A 12,665-nucleotide genomic window follows, 5' to 3' on the forward strand; every position below is an offset into this window, starting at 1 on the left:
TTTGTCAACATCTAGATTTTTTTATTAAAAAACACATTTCAAGAAGTTTTAAGATATCTATCTAATGTCATTATACTATTAAACATAGATTTTTACCTTAATCTTAATTCTTGACTAAAAATAGTTACTAAAATGTTTAATTTTGTAGACCGAATAGAACTTTTTTAAATCTGGAGAAAACTTGCCAAAAACAATTTGCAACCCTGGAAAGGCAACCACAATAAACATAAGTTTGCACCTCTTATAAGGATCCTATTGTACTCTAAAATTTGTTTGAATATAACAGTATTAAAAAAAAATTGTAGCTTAGTTTAAACTCTACAAATTAAGTTTAAGTTGTGATAAAAAAAAAAATATTTACTTCCCTACGATTATATCCACAAGTTAAGACTATCATATTAGTAATTTTTTTTATAAAACTAAATAACTTAAAAAGATCAGAATTTAGCTAAAGTATTATTTTTTTTTATAAGACTTTTTGCTTACACAATTTTACATATGTACTTTCAAACTATTTTTGAAAATATAGCAAATTTTAAAAAAACTATTTTTATTCTTGAAATTATTTTGTTGAAATTTATATAAATATATGCCACTGCTTTAAAAGCTTAGAATCTAATTTTTATTTAAGTGTATCTCACTTTCACAGTCACACACTCAAGGAACTCAAGGAATTCAGGGAAACTCAGGGAACTTTCATGTTATAAAAAATATCAGGGAAACTCGGGGAGTTTTGACTCTTTTTATTTAACTCAAAGAAACTAAGGGCATTTTTGTTTTCTATTTAAAATTTCAGGGCAATTTTGTTATTTTTACAATATTTAATTTTTTTTTAAATCTTACGGAAAATTTTTTCTAGGTCTAGAATGAGATTTAGTGTTTTTTAAGTGCTTATTAAGAAATTTTTTAGCCTTGCAGCTAGTTTTTTAATATTCTTAGAACTTAAATTGTAATTTTATTAAATAATAATAAATTTAAGGGTTTGAAAAAACTGAGAAACTAAGGGAAGCTTAAGGTTACACAGGGAAGTTTCTAGTCACTCAAAGAAGATTTTGTGACTCAAAAAGTGGCAACCCTGGTATCTGCACTTAGTTTGAATTTAATTTAAATATATGTAATCATATGAAAAGTAGTTTTGCATCAAAAAATACTTAAATTTTAAAACTTTTTACTGAAGATTGTTCTAAAACTTTAATTAAAATTATATACATGCAGGCCACTTAACCTAGAGTCCTGAAAAACCTGGACTTTCATAAACTTTTAAAAACCTAAAGTTCATAAATTAGAACCAAAATAGCACGGCATCATTATTGTTAAAAAATTAAAAAATTGCCAGCAAGATTAATATTTTTAGTAGTTATTTCTAATAAATACTAAAAGTAATTATTTAAAAAGTAAACCCCATTGTAATACACCATTCTAAAAAGCCTGTGTTGACTAGTAGTAGTATTTTACTAGCTTTTTTTGATTAACAAATTTTTAACTTTGATATTAATTTTAATTTCTAATATTTTTTTGATAGTTTTCCTAATATGTATTAAAGTATAATAAATTTACAAGTACAAAGTTATTTGACACCATTAGTTATATTTGCTATTTAACCATTTAAAATTGTTAAATTAAACAGGGTTGCCACTTTACCTGGAATCCAAAAAAAACCTGGAACTTGACAATATAGACAAAAAAACCTGGAAAATCCTGGAATTCGGGATGTATTTTTAAAAACCTATAATTTTTAACAAAAATCACTATTTAATGCAGGTAAAAAGCAGTGTAATATCTACTCAAGAGTGTAATTATTAACATATAACAAACTAAAGCTTTATACGCTTCAGTGTTCTATTGACATGACAACTATTAGGATTTTACCAACTTTTTCAAGGTTACTCAGAGACAGTAGAAGTTTTTATGATTTAAAAAAGGCAAACATGTTACAGTAAATATTATTTATTACTTTTTTTTTAAATGGAAAATTTGAATATTGAAAAAACAACTTATGAGACATTTTACTAGTTAAATTTAACAATTTCTTGACCAGAAAATGTTCTTCTTTCCATGATAATTAAAGATCAGGTAACTATTTGTTTTTTGTTCAGTTAAGTTTTTGAGATACTTTGATTTAAAACAAAACAGCTTGTGTAAGTTAAAAGTTGTAAGTTAAAAGTATATTCAGTTTTATATAAATAAAAGAGTATGCTGAATAATATAACATGACTTTGTTCAAAAATGAAGAAGCTGCCCGAAAAAATCAAGTTATCATAAATCATGTTTAATTTCTAATAACCTTAATTTCTTTTGTATCTATTTTGAGGTTTAGTTTAATTACTTTCATAATTATTTGCTATAATTAATTTATAATTACATATCATGATGAATTTTTTGCTTGTTTAACTTCATAAAATGGAAAATATTTTCAAAATAATTAGGAGAAGGATAAAAATTTATTCAATTATTTTAATACTGTAGATTGGTATAAATTTTAGACAAGTTATAAGATAAAAATTTCATCAAAAATAGGTAATTTTTTTTTTCAAGTTTACAGCTAAAAAACCAGAATACCTGGAATAACCTGGAACTTGACAATTTAGGCTAAATAATCTAAATTACTAGAATTCAATAAATTTTGAAAAAAAATAACTTGGAATTTTAAAGAATGTTTACATTTGAAGTAGTAATTTTTCGATTAGATACGAAAAATATATCATAGAGATTTTTATCATTGTCAGGTTTATTTTTATTAAAAGGACACTTTAAAAGTAGCTGAACAGTATCTTTTTAATGTTTTTATATTGTTTAATTAAGTTTTTTACCTTAAACTCTACTTTGGTTAAAAAAGTTGAAAAAATACTTTGAAAAAAAAACTTTAACAGTTGATTAATATGTTTTAAATTAAAATTTAAGATACAATTAAAATAAATCATCTATTAGTCTGTTATAACAACATATTTTTTGAAAAGGCTCTTACTCTTGTAGTTGGGGATGCAATCATTTTAAAAACCAGGCTCTGAACGGGTTGCTAAAAAAGTTAAAATATGATAATTTAGACTACATAAGCCTAGAAAAATTAGATTTTATTTTTTTTGTATTTTCGAAATAAAATCACTAAAAAAGTCTGAGTTTTTGTTAACTTCTATAAGTAGTAAAATTAATATTACACTTAAAATATCTGTTTACCATCATCAAAAACTTTTTAAGTTGAAAAACACAAAAATTGTTTTTCACCTTAAACTAAATTGTAAACTAAAAATAAAACTAAAACGTGTAAATTAGAATAACTAGAAGAAATTTTGAAAAAATTTAACAAATTAGACAAAATCATTTGGCAACCCCTTCTAAACAAACATTAAGACCATACAAACGCTAGACTTCATACAACTAGGGGCTAATTGTATATATTGACTGTGCATTTGCCTCAGTATTTATTTGTTTAGTGTAAGTTCAAAAAACATTAATATATAAACTTGGCGATAATATTTTCAATTGCGACTAACTGACGTATATTAGAAATAAGTTTTAGTCTATCAAAAACTTATTGCATGGTAGTCCAATAAGGTATGATCAAACCTTGTCTTAACTTGAGCTGGTCTCGAGGACATACAACAGTCCAGGCTTAAGCATTGTGTTTTTTCCTTGATATTTTTTTCTTTTTTTTTTTATTTATAAAACAATATGATTTAGATTTTTTTACAACACTGAGAACAAAAACTCTCTAAATTTTTTTATAAATAGTTTCTCATGCAAATTATCAGTTTTATATATTACGCAGCATTTGTTTAAATATTGATTATTATGTCATCCGGTCAGATAAACGAAATCGAAGACAACATTAACATGAAAAGGTTGGTAGAAGAAGTTGTTGATCTTAAAACTAAGAGCAATCATGTCAATGAACAGCGAAACGTTTCGTCTTTGGATGTTTACAAAATTTCAGTGATGTGCAAAAACTTCAAGAAGGCTTCTGTAGATTACAACGATCAAGAAACTATGTTAGCGAAACAAAGACTTCAAAAAGAACTAAAAGAACTTAATTTAAGCTCACCAGCTTACATAAGCGCTTACTTAAAAGAAGACAACTTGTTTGAATGGGAAGCAATGATTCAAGGACCTGTAGGAACTCCTTATGAAGGCGGAACTTTCATTTTAGACTTGACTTTTCCGGCTGATTACCCATTCAGGCCACCAAAGGTTACTTTTAAGACCAAAATATACCATTGCAATATCAAAAGTGGAGGTTATGTCAGTTTAGACCTACTTGGTTCTGGATGGGTCCCGGCTATGACTATAGAAAAACTTTTGCTGTCAATTCAGTCATTTCTCACCGATTGCAACCCTGATGACTGTCTTGTGCCAGAAATAGCAACTCAATACGTCAACAATCGCGAAGAACACGACAGAGTTTGCAGGGAATGGACAAAGAAGTACGCAACTGAAGAAGCTGAAATGTAGTGGCTTTATTGAACGAAGCACTGTGACTTATTTGAACATTTGTACTTTTTAACATGTAATGTAGTATTAAAGATAATATGTTTCTAAGTTGATTATTATTTAGATGTAATAAATTTTAAACCAAACAATAAGCTGTTTCTATTTATATAAAGCTAATTAGTTTTAAACAAAATTGCAGAAAAAAAAACTATTAATACTTGATATAAGTTTTTATATCAAAATTTTATGCTTAAGTAGCTTTGTGCGATATACTTATACCTACAACTGCGGTCAAGAAATTAAATAGTTTTAAGTTTTGCTTAAATTTTCAAATTGAAATATCCTTTAAGTTTATAAAGTAAGCTTTAATTGAAATATATTTAATATATATATCTTAACAACAATCAAAGCATGATGTGTTTTTATCACAATGCTTTTAATTATCTTTAATTTTTTTTTAACTTTTTCTATTAATGCTATTAAATTAAATTCTATAATGTAAAATGCTGATCATGTACTTAAGTATATTTTATTAAAGTTTTAACGTTAGTTTATGAGTATTATTGATTAAAGTTTTTATTTTTTGAGTTTTTTACAAAAATTAAGGTATTGAAAAAAAAAACTAATAAAAAATTATTATATTGTTAATAGTTATTAAAAAAAAAGTTTAATTGTTACTGGCATGTTTTTTAGTCATACAATTATCAAAAAGTTAAAGATATTGTCTATATAATTTAAATAGTAGAAAAGTAAAAGCTTCTCATATTAAGCTATTCTTGAGAGTTCGTAATAATTAAATTGACTTTTACATAAACTTTACCCGCTATAAGCTTGTAAATAAAAGGAAAGTTTCATTAAAAAATAAATAAATTTCAAAGTTAATTTTGTATGTTTTGTAACTATACATGGTTAGGATAAAATATTTATGTTGACAAATACCATTAAAGTTCTACAAAAAAAAGGCTTAAACTTAAAATATATCATTTATAAGCACCCAGCAGGTGGCTACCGGCAGCTTCATCAACGTGTTATGAATTTAATTATTTATAAATATTTGTAAAAGAATTATTAACTCTAAATAAAGGTGATAAATGTAATGATAAGTAATAAAATTTATTTATTTCAGGAAAATTTTGGTGATTGACAATTGTATATGTGTTTACGCTACTATAATAATATATTTTTTTTACGGTTTTTAAATAGTTTCAAAATCTACTATGTCGACAAAAAATATAAACAATTTAGCGAATTATTTTGACGGTAAAGCTGTAAATAGTATTTTTAAACATTTGATTTTTTTATGGATTTGTTGTATTCTAAAGTCTGTACTTTTGATTCTATACTGAAGTTTGAACAAAATACACACAAACTTTCATACTTTTAAAAAGTTGTATAGAAAACCAAAAAATAATCTAAAGCTTTGATTTTAAGATTTCTTTAATACTTTATGACATGTAACCATAATTTTTTCAAAAAATGCTCCGTAAAATATTATAAGCTTTTTGTTTGAATAAAAATTTTAAATTCAGTTATAAATTTGTTGGAAAACTGAAAGTGAAAAAAGTAAAACCATTAAGTTTTTTCCGGAGTTTTTACACAGAAGAGTATATTTTAAAATTGATACACCCTTTTAAGTTTTAATCTTTCATTTACTACATATGATATTTTATATAAAAAAAACATTCTTTGATTCCTCTGTATAGTAAAAGAAACAATTTTCAATTATAACAAATTAAGATATTAAAATATAGTATTTTCTACTACATATAGCTTTACTCAGTTCAGATTTCGGTATGCTAAACATAAAAAAATTTTAAAGGTGGTGTATACTAAAATGAGACTGAGCTTTCGAAGTATGATTGCGGCCTAAAGCTCAAAAGCATTGATTAACTTGGGAGGTTATAAAAAGAGCGCAGACAATAGCAGATGATAATAACCCTGTTTGTTGGATGTGCTTAAAAAAAAAACAAACATCCGTTGTGTATGCGTTAAAAAAGGAAGGAAATAAGAGAAGATCGTCTTGTCGACATATGAAAAAGCTCCTCTTAAAATACAATAAACTTTGAAGTATTTTATAGTTAATTAAATGTTGTCTTTTTGAACTTTAGTTGCTTGATTAGTAAGATGGAAGATCGACTTTTGTACTGATTTTTTGTAAAGCACAATATTACGTCATACTGTTTTTTTTTTTTTGCATAACTCTTGCATTTTTGTTTATTACAGTGCTTTTTGTTTTGAATTGAACTGGCTGATGATTAAAGCTTTATGAAACATATGTACTAGTATTTTTAATACGTACATTTCCAATAAATTATTTAAAAATTTTTAAGTGGGCTTTGTAGAAGGAGTTTAAGTTGAACAATAACCTCAATCCATATATATATATATATATATATATATATTTATTTATATACATATATGTATATTGGCTTGTGTTTTTCAAACAATCAGTTTCAATCTGTAAAAACTATTACAAAGTATCTAACTTAAAAGAGTATAAAATGTAACACAATAAATTATATAAATACAGTAAATGTCATATTTGTTATAGACTTTAAATTAGTCTTTAAATGCGTACTTAACAAAAAGTGCATATCAAATTTATGTCATTACAAAGTTTTATAATAAAAAAAATCATTATTAAAAAATTTGTTGATTGTTGCTATCAAAATAATAAAACTTACAATTTGTATTTACCAACTAGTTTTCAAAAAAATTTTGAAACTTTATAATAAATTTATTAATCAGAAATCTGTAGTTTTTAACAAACTGTATTTGAAACTATACAAAACGAATGCATAAAAGTAATTAAAAAGTTTAACAACTTTGAACTTCTTTAAACTTAAATACTTTACCTTTACTGAAATTTAAAGCAATTTTGTCGCGTTTAAAAAAGTAAAAAAAAACTTGTAAAAGAAAGAATCCTACTAAGCTGTGCATAAAATATTTACTTGATAAAATAATAACATTTGAAACTAAATGTTCTGGTTAACTAGAACTAGTGATTTTTTTTACTGTCAGTTTAAAGTTATGACAGCTAACCAATACATTTTTAATCTATTAAATGCTTAAATTAAGTCTAATACTGATAGAAATTTACTACAATTTCTATTAAATACAATTTTGGTGGTATAACTTAGTTTTAAATATAAAAACTTATTTGCTTTAAAACATTAAATATGTTAATCAAAGCTTTTGTAAGCTTTAGAATTTTTAAACCTAATAATATTTGTTTATGGTATATTTCTTAAGTTATTAAAGAAATATTCAAAATGTAAAAGCAAAATTGTTTATGAAAAACTCAGAAGAATATTAAGATATAAATAAAAACAAAATTTGTTATAACGATTATTTTACTTTATTAACGTGTTGTTTGTGTTTTTGTATGGAGTTAATCAAACTTGAATTAAATTAAATTTCACACAATTTAAACTGAAAATTAGTTTTTATATAGCATTTAAGTGGCGTCTTATGTGTATAAAATAATTGAGTCTGCAACATAAATTAAATAAGGTTAAATTTTTAAAGAAGTTCTTTATTTTAGCCAATAATACTTGACTTAAATGACTGAGGGAAATTAAGTTGTACTAAAACATAACTTAAAAATCTAAAAAAAATAAAAAAAATTGTTTCAAATTAACTATATTAAACTTATAAAGTCTTGATTAAAAAAAAGTAGTAAAACACACTATATTTTACTGAAATTTACTAAATCGTAACTACAGTAAAACGCATTTTAGTGTTACGGAATCTAATAAAACCTATGTCATGAGTTATTAAAACTTTTAAATTTATAACCAACTTTAAGTACTTCAATTTAAATAAGTAAACTTAAGTAGAATGTATTTGGTACAAAAAAATTGAAAATTTATACTTAGAACTAACAAACCTAAAAGATAAATAAATAAAATAAAGTATACAAAACTATATCAACCTGTGTATAACAAAAACAATTCTAAACTGGAACAAAAAAATGTTAATTAAAAAAGCTAAAAAAAAATTAAATCACAAAAAGTATTTAAAAGAAAAATTACAAAATTATAATTAAAGGTAATGTTTCTATAAATATATGATTAAAAATAGAATGGTTTTAATTACTAACATTTTTAGCGCTACCTCAAATTTTAAAAAAATGCGTTATTAAATCTTGCTTACGCAATAAAATAAAAATCACAATTATTCGCTTCAGTTTCAAGTATAAATTAAAGATAATTTTTTGTAAAGTCTTATTTACGGTTTTGTTGTTTAGTAAGTGTAAATTTTAAAAGTTGTAGTAAGTACAACTAAAATTTATTAAAAGCAATAAGAAATGTTCGCTTAACAAACTTGAATACTTGTTTTATTTAAAGTTAATTTTAAAAATTAATTTTAACCATCTAAGCTTTGAAGTTATTAGGTTTAGACCTAAATTTAAGTCTTTAAAAATAAAAAACAAAATTGTGATATGACTAATTTTATAAAGCTAAAAATACTTTTAGAATTCATTTTGCAGCAAAATTACATACATCATAAAATGTTATATAACAAAATTAGATGTTTAAGTGTAAATTATAAAATTTTTATGTATTGTTGTAGGTATATTGATCAATAAATAAAAAAAACATGTTTGCTTATTTAGAATCTACTTGATTAACAAAAACTAAGAAAGATTTAAATTTAAAATTGCTATTTGTGGTTATAAAAAAATTATATTGATAAAAATCATCACAAAACTAAACGCAAAAAAAAAAAACTTCAAAGTTGAAAAACTGAAAATTATTGCTACTTCTAATATTAGTATCGTGTTGACGTAAGTAGTAAAAACCACGAATACCAGTTTCTAGTTTTACTTTCTGAACAATACAGTTTCATTAGTAATTTCTGTGTTCTTGTTGCATTTCTAGTTTTTAAACCTGCGAAACATAGCGGAATTAATGTTTTTAATATTAAAATAATATCCAATATTTATTTCAACAGTTTATTACAATCAAAACAATGTTTCACTCCTATACTTGCATATAGGAGATCCTCAGTTGTTGTAAATAGGTCTGAAAAAATTTTTTGAACAAAATAAATGGAAGTGAATCAAAAATAAAAACTAAAAACTAATGGTTTAAGAGCAAAAATAAATCTTAAATATACTAAACTTAAGTAAAAATTTTTTTTAGTTTATGTTACGCTTTTAAGAACTTTGTTGGTATGATAGACAAAAAAATATAGTGCTATATACGTTAAAATAGTAAAACATGACTCACATTGAAGTTAGTTGCCAGAAAAAACAAATAGGATACTAAACACAACGTTTGCAATTGATAATGCTATAAATTGACTGTTTAAACTTAAAGATGAAAATTTCAAAGTTAGGTTTATGACGTAACTATATTGGCGCACAATTTGAATTAATATACTTTAGTTACAAAGTTAGAAAATTTTTGTTAAATTGCCTTATTGAATAAAGATTGTGTAATCAAAAGTTTTAATTTGGTATCGTGCTTTGGTGTAAATAAAAAAGGAAACAATTTTTACATGGGCGATAAAAACTCTTTACAATTACAAATAATTTAACTTACTAATCAGCGGGTGCTAGTTTAAGTTTTAAAGCAGAGCTTTTGGAAATGTGGACAGTTTGCAAATAGTTCGTACCTCTTATTTAAGTTGACTTTTTTCTTAGCATTGGCTATCTCTATTTTTTCTAAAATACAGGTTTTGCAGATGCTATGTAAGATGCTATGTAAGATCATCCTAGAAAAAGCAGTCAGAAGTATAAGAACAAAACACCTCTAATACAATGGAAAAACTCGCACGATGTAATCACATGGTTTGAAAATATTGAACAGAAAAATAAAAAATGCTTCATAGCATTTGACATCGTAAACTTCTACCCTAGTATTAAACATCACCACTTAATGAAAGCCATAAAATTTGCAAAACAGTATACAGATATAGAAGATAAGGACATTGAATTAATTGTACACACGTGCAAAACAATTTTAACTTATGACAATAAAACTTGGATCAAAAATGATGAAAATGCGTTATTTGATGTACCGATGGGCTCTTTTTTCGGCGCTGAGCTCTGCGACCTTGTGGGACTGTACGTCCTAAACTGCCTTAAATCTATTTATAACGCCAACGAAATCGGCTTATACAGAGACGACGGCCTCGCAGTTATAGAACGGAAAAACAACCAGTCACTAGAAAATATTAAAAAGAAAACAATTAAATTATTTAATGATATTGGCTTCAAAATAACTATCGACGTTGGCACAACCGTATGTAATTTCTTAGATATAACTTTAAACCTGACCAACAATATTTATAAACCATACCGCAAAGAAAATTCAGAAGTAAGATATATAAACAACAAATCAAATCACCCTAAAGTTATAAAAAGAAACCTCCCAGCGATGATTGAGAGGAGAATTAATAAACTTTCCAAAAATGAACAAATATTTAACAACCACGTAGCAACATACCAAAATGCTTTAAACAATGCCAACTTTAAACATAAGCTAAAATATACAGAAAATGTAAAGACCCAAACTAAAAAGAAAACAAACCGATCAAGGAAAATCATTTACTTTAACCCCCCGTTCTGCCAATCCGTAAAAACTAACATCGGCAAAGCATTTTTCGAGATAACTAATAAACACTGCAAGCAAAACGAAACATTAAATAAAATATTAAACAGAAATAACTGTAAACTATCTTACAGCTGTATGAGCAATATTAAGGTAATAATACAAAAACATAACAAGAAAACTCTAAATAAAACCAACAAAACCGAAGAACAAAACGTCACCACCAATAACCCATCCTGCAACTGCCGATCGAAAAACTCATGCCCTTGGATAACAACTGTTTAATAAAAAATGTAACTTACAAAGCTACGATAACATCTCCGAAGGAAATAAAATATTATATCGGGTCATTCATATTTGAAACATAAAAAAATCACCTACGACATAAAATGGAGCATCCTCCACCACATTGGGGAAATTAAAAGCATACATAGCATCTGCAAAACCTGTATTTTAGAAAAAATAGAGATAGCCAATGCTAAGAAAAAAGTCAACTTAAATAAGAGGTACGAACTATTTGCAAACTGTCCACATTTCCAAAAGCTCTGCTTTAAAACTTAAACTAGCACCCGCTGATTAGTAAGTTAAATTATTTGTAATTGTAAAGAGTTTTTATCGCCCATGTAAAAATTGTTTCCTTTTTTATTTACACCAAAGCACGATACCAAATTAAAACTTTTGATTACACAATCTTTATTCAATAAGGCAATTTAACAAAAATTTTCTAACTTTGTAACTAAAGTATATTAATTCAAATTGTGCGCCAATATAGTTACGTCATAAACCTAACTTTGAAATTTTCATCTTTAAGTTTAAACAGTCAATTTATAGCATTATCAATTGCAAATGTTGTGTTTAGTATCCTATTTGTTTTTTCTGGCAACTAACTTCAATGTGAGTCATGTTTTACTATTTTAACGTATATAGCACTATATTTTTTTTGTCTATCATACCAACAAAGTTCTTAAAAGCGTAACATAAACTAAAAAAGTTTTTTACTTAAGTTTAGTATATTTAAGATTTATTTTTGCTCTTAAACCATTAGTTTTTAGTTTTTATTTTTGATTCACTTCCATTTATTTTGTTCAAAAAATTTTTTCAGACCTATTTACAACAACTGAGGATCTCCTATATGCAAGTATAGGAGTGAAACATTGTTTTGATTGTAATAAACTGTTGAAATAAATATTGGATATAAATCTCCTTAAAGACATTTAAGTCAAGAACTTTAAATTGTTTGATTTAAAACAAGTTACATTATTATATTAAAATAATGATTAATTCATAAAAGTAAATGTGTACTAAACATTAAAAAAAAATTGTTATTGTTATGTAAAACGTATTGTGCTTGTGGTACAGAAAAAATTTAATTTTTTCTATAGTTTATAAATGTTTGTATTTGAGTTCCTAATATCATTTTTACTTGCGTAAAAACTACATAAAATAAAATATAATAATATTGCATTAGAAATGGTTTTTAAGTTAATTCTAATACATTTTATACTGGTGAAAAAAACTTCAAAAATGTTTAATAACAAGTGTATTTTTAAAATTAAAGCATTTACATTGGTAAAAAGATTTACAAATAGTCGTGAGTTTAAATTTAAATTTTAATTATTTATGAAAACACTAACTATTTTATTGTGACAAGAAGTATATTTAAATAATTAAATTTATGTT

At 24.8% G+C, this 12,665-nt stretch overlaps 1 pseudogene; it reads left to right on the forward strand.

The window, feature by feature from the left end:
* The first annotated feature begins 3,789 nt into the window (after nt 1-3,789).
* LOC145832199 (ubiquitin-conjugating enzyme E2 D4 pseudogene) lies at nt 3,790-4,446 on the forward strand (annotated as a pseudogene).
* Nucleotides 4,447-12,665: the final 8,219 nt, after the last annotated feature.

The sequence above is a fragment of the Thalia democratica genome, chromosome 3 (genome assembly GCF_965202585.1).
Source record: "Thalia democratica chromosome 3, ktThaDemo2.hap1.1, whole genome shotgun sequence".
Taxonomy (NCBI): Eukaryota; Metazoa; Chordata; class Thaliacea; order Salpida; family Salpidae; genus Thalia; species Thalia democratica.